The sequence below is a fragment of the Engystomops pustulosus genome, chromosome 6, assembly GCF_040894005.1.
Source record: "Engystomops pustulosus chromosome 6, aEngPut4.maternal, whole genome shotgun sequence".
Classification (NCBI taxonomy): domain Eukaryota; kingdom Metazoa; phylum Chordata; class Amphibia; order Anura; family Leptodactylidae; genus Engystomops; species Engystomops pustulosus.
Window position 1 is genome coordinate 179,185,690 of NC_092416.1, and position 12,598 is coordinate 179,198,287.

The following is a 12,598-nucleotide window of genomic DNA, read 5'->3' on the forward strand; positions in this document are numbered from 1 at the left end:
TTCTCTGCACTCATTTTCCACGTTAATGCCAGTTTTCCCGCCAAAACAGCGGATTTAAAGAAAGAGCGCAAATCTGACATGGTTTTTAATAAAAATATTCCGCCTTTATCATCAAATCAAAATAACATTTTAAAAAGTTCTCTAGGTCAATACACTTTACAGCCACACCAAATCAAAAGGGATTTTTTTCTTAGGCTACATTCAGATGGCCGCTGCCCGCCTGTTGGGTGCCGTGAGCCCATTGTGATGTATGGGGGACGTATATCGCCCATATATACGTCGGCCGTATATACGCCCCCCATACATTCGTGTGAATATAGCCTTAGTTTGAGGTCTTATTTTTTGCTAAAAGACCCGCACATTTTATTTGTACACACTTGGGGATCATAAAGTTTTTTGATCCTGATTAAGAAAATTTTTTGTGTGGTGATGGATAATTAACCCCTTAACGACCTAGCCCTTTTTTGTTTTTTCATTTCTATTTTTCACTCCTCACCTTCAAAAATCTATAACTTTTTTTATTTTTCCATGTAAAGACCTGCGTGACGACTTGTTTTCTGCATAACAAATTACACTTCATAGTAATGGTATTGAATATTCCATGCCATGTACTGGGAAGCGGGAAAAAAAATCCAAATGCAGTGAAATTGGTAAATAAAAACCCACATTTACACCATTTTCTTGTGGGCTTGGATTTTACGGATTTCACTGTGCGCCCCAAATAACATGTCTACTTTATTCTTTGGGTCAGTACGATAACAGGGATTACAAATTTGTATAGGTTTTATAATGTTTTCATACATTTACAAAAATTAAAACCTCCTGTACAAAAGAAAAAAGGATTTTTGCATCTGGCGCTAATAACTTTTTCATATTTCTGTGTATGGACCTGTGGGTGGTGTCATTTTTTTGCGACTTTTGATGACATTTTCACTGCTACCATGACGGCCTTTTGATCACTTTTTAAAGAATTTTTAATATTTTTTGAAATGGCAAAAAAGTGCCATTTTCGACTTTGGCCGCAATTTTTTGTTATGGGGTTAAACGCAGTGAGAACCCGTTATTTTATTTTGATAGATCGGGCATTTTCTGACACAGCAATACCTAAAGTATTTATGATTTTTACTGATTATTTATATCAGCTCTAGGGAAAGGGGGGTGATTAGAGCTTTTATTTATTTATTTATTTATTTATTTTTTTTTTACTTTTTTTTTCAGACTCCCTAGGGTACTTTAACAAGAGGTTGTCTGATCTATCCCATCATGTTCTGCCATACTACAGTATGGCAGTATATCGGGATTTTCCTCCTCATTCATTACTATGTGCTGAGGGCACATTGTAATGAAAGGGTTAAAACAAGACAGACTCAGCATGGCGACAGATCGCCGCTCCTCGATGACGTCATGGGGAGAAACAATCCTCGGCAAGATGGCGGCTCCCATGTGCTGCCATTTTTTTGAAGCCGCCCGAAGCTTTGCCAGCACCGACCGTGGGTGTTACCGATAAGTCTTTGCTGCAATATGCAACAAAGACTTACTGGCTATGGAGAGGGCTCAGCCTGTGAGGCCGGCATGTGACATACTATTACGGCATGTGACATACTATTACGTCACATGTCGGTAAAGGGTTAAAAATGTAAATTTGGGCATCTTTTTTTTCCCGTTTTTTGGCATACGGGATCAAAACTATTGTAGGTTTGTAGTCTGGGTTGGTACAAATTTGGAGGTACAAAATGTGTGTGGTTTTACTTTTTGTTTTTTTTGGGGGGGTGGGCGTTTTTTGTGGGGTTTTTTATTTGCTTTGTGAGAGGGCACTGACTGAACTCTTATATAATGTACTATGCTGCTTAATATTATCTTTAACAGACACCCATCAAGACAGCTATCCTATAGGAAATCCTAGGGTCCTTCTGCGCGACACCTTTGGTACGCCATGATCGTTGCTGCAGGGAGGGGGGTGATGGGGTTAAACACCCGGGATATGATCCTGATCCCAGGTGTTAGTGGCAGGGTTTGGCTGTGAGAACACGGCCCGGTACCAGCAGAACCCGATGTCCTGCAATCTTCTTCTGATACATCTTCGTAAAAGTCATTACGGCGGTCATGAAGGGGTTAAGGCTGCATTCACTTGGCATTAATTATCAATGTGTCTGGCATTCCCCATATTGTGAGAGGAATCCTCGCTGATTCTGCTCGGGATATAGGGCGAGTAACTTCATGTGGAAACTGGCAGACACAATCGCCTCCTATAGACTTCAAAGAGGGTGACGGAAAATCTGTAGCACAATCCTCAATGCGAACAGACCCTAAGCATTTGTACCTCTCCAGTCAGTCCGTATAGACTTTAGATTAAAGCTTTTTCCTCATCAATGCTGTAAAATATGGAACGCTTCACGAATTTGCGTGTCATCCTTGCGCAGGGGCCATGCTAATCTTCTCTGTATCGTTCCAATTTTAGTATATGTGCTGCCGAAGCGAGCACAGACCCCTGGCCTCCCCCATCAGTATATATAGTCCCCGGAGGGGGGGAGTTATACATTATGGAGAGGTCACTCCATATACATTACACCCATCATCTTCATTGGATCATAACTCTCATTCTCCACAACTGTCTAGAGTTTTCCTTATTAAATATATAAAAGTGCAAATAAAACGACACAAACGTATTAAACAGAATATGCAAAATAGATAAATAGCCCCAGAGGATGCTGGGAGCACCGGTCTTTATTTTGTAAAAAGGGCGGGAAAAAGGTAAAAACAAAGGGAAACCCCAAACATTCCCTTGTTTCCCTTTGTTGGGTCTGTGGTTTCCAGGGTCCGGTCTGAATACTGTATTATCTCATCCGGGGGCTGCAGTTATTTCGGACTCTGAGACTCTGACGGGTCTTGTTATCTGTAGTTTGGGGTCTATATTCTGCTGTTTATTTAGAGGGTCTGGTCTAGGATATGTATTTGTTCAGATGTGATTTGGGGTCTGTACTGGGGTTTGTATTATTATTACTATTAGCTCATAGGGTTTTTCTGAGGCTTTCATTTTCGGGTTTGGGGTATGAATAAGTCATAGGTGTCTGTTCTGGGGTCCTTCAGGTCCTTCAGGTATCAGGTCCTTCCCACTTTTCCTCGATTGACCCGCCTCTTCTCCCCGGATCCTCTGGGACTGGCAAATTTGCATCTTCTGGTGTCACAGCGTTGAATATCCCATATCCCCGTTACCTATAAGTTGCCCGATAATAAATGAAGAAACTATAGAAACGTTATAGAATGAGGGTTGTCATATATTATAGGTTCCTGGTGTAAATCCTGAAGAAGATCTCTCCATAATGTATAACTCCCCCCCTCCGGGGACTATATATACTGATGGGGGAGGCCAGGGGTCTGTGCTCGCTTCGGCAGCACATATACTAAAATTGGAACGATACAGAGAAGATTAGCATGGCCCCTGCGCAAGGATGACACGCAAATTCGTGAAGCGTTCCATATTTTGCACCAATTTCTCATGTCTGCGCCGTCCTTCATTCAGTTTTTTTCATTATTAAGGTAATAAATCGCTAAGTTTTTGCTATAGACACCATTTTGTACAATAATACATTATTTACCTCAAGATTTTACCTCAGAAAGTAGGTTTTTACATGTCATGGGAGCGAGACTGTAACATATTTTGCACCAATTTCTCATGTCGGCACCGTGCTTCATACAGTTTTTTCATTATTAAGGTAATAAATCGTTACGGTTTTGCGATAGACACCATTTTGTACAATAATACATTATTTACCTCATGATTTTACCTCAGAAAGTAAGTTTTTACATGTCATGTGAGCGACCCTGTATCATGTACACAAACTGCGCGCCACATCTGCCCCTGGCTTTTCCCCAAAATTGTATTTCAAACTCATCCGCCTAAATGTGAGGTCTTGGGGTGCGTTTGTGTGAGGTTTGCGCCACAGATTTGTTGATGGGAAATTCAGTGTTGATATTTTAACCCTTTCTCTGCACTCATTTTCCACGTTAATGCCAGTTTTCCCGCCAAAACAGCGGATTTAAAGAAAGAGCGCAAATCTGACATGGTTTTTAATAAAAATATTCCGCCTTTATCATCAAATCAAAATAACATTTTAAAAAGTTCTCTAGGTCAATACACTTTACAGCCACACCAAATCAAAAGGGATTTTTTTCTTAGGCTACATTCAGATGGCCGCTGCCCGCCTGTTGGGTGCCGTGAGCCCATTGTGATGTATGGGGGACGTATATCGCCCATATATACGTCGGCCGTATATACGCCCCCCATACATTCGTGTGAATATAGCCTTAGTTTGAGGTCTTATTTTTTGCTAAAAGACCCGCACATTTTATTTGTACACACTTGGGGATCATAAAGTTTTTTGATCCTGATTAAGATAATTTTTTGTGTGGTGATGGATAATTAACCCCTTAACGACCTAGCCCTTTTTTGTTTTTTCATTTCTATTTTTCACTCCTCACCTTCAAAAATCTATCACTTTTTTTATTTTTCCATGTAAAGACCTGCGTGACGGCTTGTTTTCTGCATAACAAATTACACTTCATAGTAATGGTATTGAATATTCCATGCCATGTACTGGGAAGCGGGAAAAAAATTCCAAATGCAGTGAAATTGGTAAATAAAAACCCACATTTACACCATTTTCTTGTGGGCTTGGATTTTACGGATTTCACTGTGCGCCCCAAATAACATGTCTACTTTATTCTTTGGGTCAGTACGATAACAGGGATTACAAATTTGTATAGGTTTTATAATGTTTTCATACATTTACAAAAATTAAAACCTCCTGTACAAAAGAAAAAAGGATTTTTGCATCTGGCGCTAATAACTTTTTCATATTTCTGTGTATGGACCTGTGGGTGGTGTCATTTTTTTGCGACTTTTGATGACATTTTCACTGCTACCATGACGGCCTTTTGATCACTTTTTAAAGAATTTTTAATATTTTTTGAAATGGCAAAAAAGTGCCATTTTTGACTTTGGCCGCAATTTTTTGTTATGGGGTTAAACGCAGTGAGAACCCGTTATTTTATTTTGATAGATCGGGCATTTTCTGACACAGCAATACCTAAAGTATTTATGATTTTTACTGATTATTTATATCAGCTCTAGGGAAAGGGGGGTGATTAGAGCTTTTATTTATTTATTTATTTATTTATTTTTTTTTTACTTTTTTTTTCAGACTCCCTAGGGTACTTTAACAAGAGGTTGTCTGATCTATCCCATCATGTTCTGCCATACTACAGTATGGCAGTATATCGGGATTTTCCTCCTCATTCATTACTATGTGCTGAGGGCACATTGTAATGAAAGGGTTAAAACAAGACAGACTCAGCATGGCGACAGATCGCCGCTCCTCGATGACGTCATGGGGAGAAACAATCCTCGGCAAGATGGCGGCTCCCATGTGCTGCCATTTTTTTGAAGCCGCCCGAAGCTTTGCCAGCACCGACCGTGGGTGTTACCGATAAGTCTTTGCTGCAATATGCAACAAAGACTTACTGGCTATGGAGAGGGCTCAGCCTGTGAGGCCGGCATGTGACATACTATTACGGCATGTGACATACTATTACGTCACATGTCGGTAAAGGGTTAAAAATGTAAATTTGGGCATCTTTTTTTTTCCCGTTTTTTGGCATACGGGATCAAAACTATTGTAGGTTTGTAGTCTGGGTTGGTACAAATTTGGAGGTACAAAATATGTGTGGTTTTACTTTTTGTTTTTTTTGGGGGGGTGGGCGTTTTTTGTGGGGTTTTTTATTTGCTTTGTGAGAGGGCACTGACTGAACTCTTATATAATGTACTATGCTGCTTAATATTATCTTTAACAGACACCCATCAAGACAGCTATCCTATAGGAAATCCTAGGGTCCTTCTGCGCGACTGCTGCGCGACACCATTGGCACGCCATGATCGTTGCTGCAGGGAGGGGGGTGATGGGGTTAAACACCCGGGATATGATCCTGATCCCAGGTGTTAGTGGCAGGGTTTGGCTGTGAGAACACGGCCCGGTACCAGCAGAACCCGATGTCCTGCAATCTTCTTCTGATACATCTTTGTAAAAGTCATCACGGCGGTCATGAAGGGGTTAAGGCTGCATTCACTTGGCATTAATTATCAATGTGTCTGGCATTCCCCATATTGTGAGAGGAATCCTCGCTGATTCTGCTCGGGATATAGGGCGAGTAACTTCATGTGGAAACTGGCAGACACAATGGCCTCCTATAGACTTCAAAGAGGGTGACGGGAAATCTGTAGCACAATCCTCAATGTGAACAGACCCTAAGCATTTGTACCTCTCCAGTCAGTCCGTATAGACTTTGGATTAAAGCTTTTTCCTCATCAATGCTGTAAAATATGGAACGCTTCACGAATTTGCGTGTCATCCTTGCGCAGGGGCCATGCTAATCTTCTCTGTATCGTTCCAATTTTAGTATATGTGCTGCCGAAGCGAGCACAGACCCCTGGCCTCCCCCATCAGTATATATAGTCCCCGGAGGGGGGGGGGAGTTATACATTATGGAGAGGTCGCTCTATATACATTACACCCATCATCTTCATTGGATCATAACTCTCATTCTCCACAACTGTCTAGAGTTTTCCTTCTTAAAAAAATATAAAAGTGCAAATAAAACGACACAAACGTATTAAACAGAATATGCAAAATAGATAAATAGCCCCAGAGGATGCTGGGAGCACCGGTCTTTGTCTTGTAAAAAGGGCGGGAAAAAGGTAAAAACAAAGGGAAACCCCAAACATTCCCTTGTTTCCCTTTGTTGGGTCTGTGGTTTCCAGGGTCCGGTCTGAATACTGTGTTATCTCATCCGGGGGCTGCAGTTATTTCGGACTCTGAGACTCTGACGGGTCTTGTTATCTGTAGTTTGGGGTCTATATTCTGCTGTTTATTTAGAGGGTCTGGTCTAGGATATGTATTTGTTCAGATGTGATTTGGGGTCTGTACTGGGGTTTGTATTATTATTACTATTAGCTCATAGGGTTTTTCTGAGGCTTTCATTTTCGGGTTTGGGGTATGAATAAGTCATAGGTGTCTGTCCTGGGGTCCTTCAGGTCCTTCAGGTATCAGGTCCTTCCCACTTTTCCTCGATTGACCCGCCTCTTCTCCCAGGATCCTCTGGGACTGGCAAATTTGCATCTTCTGGTGTCACAGCGTTGAATATCCCATATCCCCGTTACCTATAAGTTGCCCGATAATAAATGAAGAAACTATAGAAACGTTATAGAATGAGGGTTGTCATATATTATAGGTTCCTGGTGTAAATCCTGAAGAAGATCTCTCCATAATGTATAACTCCCCCCCTCCGCGGGGACTATATATACTGATGGGGGAGGCCAGGGGTCTGTGCTCGCTTCGGCAGCACATATACTAAAATTGGAACGATACAGAGAAGATTAGCATGGCCCCTGCGCAAGGATGACACGCAAATTCGTGAAGCGTTCCATATTTTGCACCAATTTCTCATGTCTGCGCCGTCCTTCGTTCAGTTTTTTTCATTATTAAGGTAATAAATCGCTAAGTTTTTGCTATAGACACCATTTTGTACAATAATACATTATTTACCTCAAGATTTTACCTCAGAAAGTAGGTTTTCACATGTCATGTGAGCGAGACTGCAACATATTTTGCACCAATTTCTCATGTCGGCACCGTGCTTCATACAGTTTTTTCATTATTAAGGTAATAAATCGTTACGGTTTTGCGATAGACACCATTTTGTACAATAATACATTATTTACCTCATGATTTTACCTCAGAAAGTAAGTTTTTACATGTCATGTGAGCGACCCTGTATCATGTACACAAACTGCGCGCCACATCTGCCCCTGGCTTTTCCCCAAAATTGTATTTCAAACTCATCCGCCTAAATGTGAGGTCTTGGGGTGCGTTTGTGTGAGGTTTGCGCCACAGATTTGTTGATGGGAAATTCATTGCTGATATTTTAACCCTTTCTCTGCACTCATTTTCCACGTTAATGCCAGTTTTCCCGCCAAAACAGCGGATTTAAAGAAAGAGCGCAAATCTGACGTGGTTTTTAATAAAAATATTCCGCCTTTATCATCAAATCAAAATAACATTTTAAAAAGTTCTCTAGGTCAATACACTTTACAGCCACACCAAATCAAAAGGGATTTTTTTCTTAGGCTACATTCAGATGGCCGCTGCCCGCCTGTTGGGTGCCGTGAGCCCATTGTGATGAATGGGGGACGTATATCGCCCATATATACGTCGGCCGTATATACGCCCCCCATACATTCGTGTGAATATAGCCTTAGTTTGAGGTCTTATTTTTTGCTAAAAGACCCGCACATTTTATTTGTACACACTTGGGGATCATAAAGTTTTTTGATCCTGATTAAGATAATTTTTTGTGTGGTGATGGATAATTAACCCCTTAACGACCTAGCCCTTTTTTGTTTTTTCATTTCTATTTTTCACTCCTCACCTTCAAAAATCTATAACTTTTTTTATTTTTCCATGTAAAGACCTGCGTGACGGCTTGTTTTCTGCATAACAAATTACACTTCATAGTAATGGTATTGAATATTCCATGCCATGTACTGGGAAGCGGGAAAAAAATTCCAAATGCAGTGAAATTGGTAAATAAAAACCCACATTTACACCATTTTCTTGTGGGCTTGGATTTTACGGATTTCACTGTGCGCCCCAAATAACATGTCTACTTTATTCTTTGGGTCAGTACGATAACAGGGATTACAAATTTGTATAGGTTTTATAATGTTTTCATACATTTACAAAAATTAAAACCTCCTGTACAAAAAAAAAGGATTTTTGCATCTGGCGCTAATAACTTTTTCATATTTCTGTGTATGGACCTGTGGGTGGTGTCATTTTTTTTGCGACTTTTGATGACATTTTCAATGCTACCATGACGGCCTTTTGATCACTTTTTAAAGAATTTTTAATATTTTTTGAAATGGCAAAAAAGTGCCATTTTCGACTTTGGCCGCAATTTTTTGTTATGGGGTTAAACGCAGTGAGAACCCGTTATTTTATTTTGATAGATCGGGCATTTTCTGACACAGCAATACCTAATGTATTTATGATTTTTACTGATTATTTATATCAGCTCTAGGGAAAGGGGGGTGATTAGAGCTTTTAGGTTTTTTTATTATCATTTTTTTTTTTTTACTTTTTTTTTCAGACTCCCTAGGGTACTTTAACAAGAGGTAGTCTGATCTATCCCATCATGTTCTGCCATAGTACAGTATGGCAGTATATCGGGATTTTCCTCCTCATTCATTACTATGTGCTGAGGGCACATTGTAATGAAAGGGTTAAAACAAGACAGACTCAGCATGGCGACAGATCGCCGCTCCTCGATGACGTCATGGGGAGAAACAATCCTCGGCAAGATGGCGGCTCCCATTTGCTGCCATTTTTTTTTAAGCCGCCCGAAGCTTTGCCAGCACCGACCGTGGGTGTTACCGATAAGTCTTTGCTGCAATATGCAACAAAGACTTACTGGCTATGGAGAGGGCTCAGCCTGTGAGGCCGGCATGTGACATACTATTACGGCATGTGACATACTATTACGTCACATGTCGGTAAAGGGTTAAAAATGTAAATTTGGGCATCTTTTTTTTTCCCGTTTTTTGGCATACGGGATCAAAACTATTGTAGGTTTGTAGTCTGGGTTGGTACAAATTTGGAGGTACAAAATGTGTGTGGTTTTACTTTTTGTTTTTTTTGGGGGGGTGGGCGTTTTTTGTGGGTTTTTTATTTGCTTTGTGAGAGGGCACTGACTGAACTCTTATATAATGTACTATGCTGCTTAATATTATCTTTAACAGACACCCATCAAGACAGCTATCCTATAGGAAATCCTAGGGTCCTTCTGCGCGACTGCTGCGCGACACCATTGGCACGCCATGATCGTTGCTGCAGGGAGGGGGGTGATGGGGTTAAACACCCGGGATATGATCCTGATCCCAGGTGTTAGTGGCAGGGTTTGGCTGTGAGAACACGGCCCGGTACCAGCAGAACCCGATGTCCTGCAATCTTCTTCTGATACATCTTTGTAAAAGTCATCACGGCGGTCATGAAGGGGTTAAGGCTGCATTCACTTGGCATTAATTATCAATGTGTCTGGCATTCCCCATATTGTGAGAGGAATCCTCGCTGATTCTGCTCGGGATATAGGGCGAGTAACTTCATGTGGAAACTGGCAGACACAATGGCCTCCTATAGACTTCAAAGAGGGTGACGGGAAATCTGTAGCACAATCCTCAATGTGAACAGACCCTAAGCATTTGTACCTCTCCAGTCAGTCCGTATAGACTTTGGATTAAAGCTTTTTCCTCATCAATGCTGTAAAATATGGAACGCTTCACGAATTTGCGTGTCATCCTTGCGCAGGGGCCATGCTAATCTTCTCTGTATCGTTCCAATTTTAGTATATGTGCTGCCGAAGCGAGCACAGACCCCTGGCCTCCCCCATCAGTATATATAGTCCCCGGAGGGGGGGGGGAGTTATACATTATGGAGAGGTCGCTCTATATACATTACACCCATCATCTTCATTGGATCATAACTCTCATTCTCCACAACTGTCTAGAGTTTTCCTTCTTAAAAAAATATAAAAGTGCAAATAAAACGACACAAACGTATTAAACAGAATATGCAAAATAGATAAATAGCCCCAGAGGATGCTGGGAGCACCGGTCTTTGTCTTGTAAAAAGGGCGGGAAAAAGGTAAAAACAAAGGGAAACCCCAAACATTCCCTTGTTTCCCTTTGTTGGGTCTGTGGTTTCCAGGGTCCGGTCTGAATACTGTGTTATCTCATCCGGGGGCTGCAGTTATTTCGGACTCTGAGACTCTGACGGGTCTTGTTATCTGTAGTTTGGGGTCTATATTCTGCTGTTTATTTAGAGGGTCTGGTCTAGGATATGTATTTGTTCAGATGTGATTTGGGGTCTGTACTGGGGTTTGTATTATTATTACTATTAGCTCATAGGGTTTTTCTGAGGCTTTCATTTTCGGGTTTGGGGTATGAATAAGTCATAGGTGTCTGTCCTGGGGTCCTTCAGGTCCTTCAGGTATCAGGTCCTTCCCACTTTTCCTCGATTGACCCGCCTCTTCTCCCAGGATCCTCTGGGACTGGCAAATTTGCATCTTCTGGTGTCACAGCGTTGAATATCCCATATCCCCGTTACCTATAAGTTGCCCGATAATAAATGAAGAAACTATAGAAACGTTATAGAATGAGGGTTGTCATATATTATAGGTTCCTGGTGTAAATCCTGAAGAAGATCTCTCCATAATGTATAACTCCCCCCCTCCGCGGGGACTATATATACTGATGGGGGAGGCCAGGGGTCTGTGCTCGCTTCGGCAGCACATATACTAAAATTGGAACGATACAGAGAAGATTAGCATGGCCCCTGCGCAAGGATGACACGCAAATTCGTGAAGCGTTCCATATTTTGCACCAATTTCTCATGTCTGCGCCGTCCTTCGTTCAGTTTTTTTCATTATTAAGGTAATAAATCGCTAAGTTTTTGCTATAGACACCATTTTGTACAATAATACATTATTTACCTCAAGATTTTACCTCAGAAAGTAGGTTTTTACATGTCATGTGAGCGAGACTGCAACATATTTTGCACCAATTTCTCATGTCGGTACCGTGCTTCATACAGTTTTTTCATTATTAAGGTAATAAATCGTTACGGTTTTGCGATAGACACCATTTTGTACAATAATACATTATTTACCTCATGATTTTACCTCAGAAAGTAAGTTTTTACATGTCATGTGAGCGACCCTGTATCATGTACACAAACTGCGCGCCACATCTGCCCCTGGCTTTTCCCCAAAATTGTATTTCAAACTCATCCGCCTAAATGTGAGGTCTTGGGGTGCGTTTGTGTGAGGTTTGCGCCACAGATTTGTTGATGGGAAATTCATTGCTGATATTTTAACCCTTTCTCTGCACTCATTTTCCACGTTAATGCCAGTTTTCCCGCCAAAACAGCGGATTTAAAGAAAGAGCGCAAATCTGACGTGGTTTTTAATAAAAATATTCCGCCTTTATCATCAAATCAAAATAACATTTTAAAAAGTTCTCTAGGTCAATACACTTTACAGCCACACCAAATCAAAAGGGATTTTTTTCTTAGGCTACATTCAGATGGCCGCTGCCCGCCTGTTGGGTGCCGTGAGCCCATTGTGATGTATGGGGGACGTATATCGCCCATATATACGTCGGCCGTATATACGCCCCCCATACATTCGTGTGAATATAGCCTTAGTTTGAGGTCTTATTTTTTGCTAAAAGACCCGCACATTTTATTTGTACACACTTGGGGATCATAAAGTTTTTTGATCCTGATTAAGATAATTTTTTGTGTGGTGATGGATAATTAACCCCTTAACGACCTAGCCCTTTTTTGTTTTTTCATTTCTATTTTTCACTCCTCACCTTCAAAAATCTATAACTTTTTTTATTTTTCCATGTAAAGACCTGCGTGACGGCTTGTTTTCTGCATAACAAATTACACTTCATAGTAATGGTATTGAATATTCCATGCCATGTACT

At 41.0% G+C, this 12,598-nt stretch overlaps 6 non-coding genes across 6 annotated transcripts; 3 read left to right on the top strand and 3 right to left on the bottom strand.

Annotated features, from left to right (window-relative positions):
* Positions 1-2,375: 2,375 nt before the first annotated feature.
* On the bottom strand, positions 2,376-2,482 carry LOC140066420 (U6 spliceosomal RNA). The gene has a single exon (XR_011848264.1). It is a non-coding gene; the product is annotated as a U6 spliceosomal RNA (small nuclear RNA).
* Positions 2,483-3,377: 895 nt separating this feature from the next.
* LOC140066495 (U6 spliceosomal RNA) lies at positions 3,378-3,484 on the top strand. The gene has a single exon (XR_011848336.1). It is a non-coding gene; the product is annotated as a U6 spliceosomal RNA (small nuclear RNA).
* Positions 3,485-6,370: 2,886 nt separating this feature from the next.
* LOC140066421 (U6 spliceosomal RNA) lies at positions 6,371-6,477 on the bottom strand. The gene has a single exon (XR_011848265.1). It is a non-coding gene; the product is annotated as a U6 spliceosomal RNA (small nuclear RNA).
* A 902-nt stretch (positions 6,478-7,379) lies between these two features.
* LOC140066496 (U6 spliceosomal RNA) lies at positions 7,380-7,486 on the top strand. Its single transcript, XR_011848337.1, has one exon. It is a non-coding gene; the product is annotated as a U6 spliceosomal RNA (small nuclear RNA).
* Positions 7,487-10,370: 2,884 nt separating this feature from the next.
* On the bottom strand, positions 10,371-10,477 carry LOC140066422 (U6 spliceosomal RNA). Its single transcript, XR_011848266.1, has one exon. It is a non-coding gene; the product is annotated as a U6 spliceosomal RNA (small nuclear RNA).
* A 902-nt stretch (positions 10,478-11,379) lies between these two features.
* LOC140066497 (U6 spliceosomal RNA) lies at positions 11,380-11,486 on the top strand. Its single transcript, XR_011848338.1, has one exon. It is a non-coding gene; the product is annotated as a U6 spliceosomal RNA (small nuclear RNA).
* Positions 11,487-12,598: the final 1,112 nt, after the last annotated feature.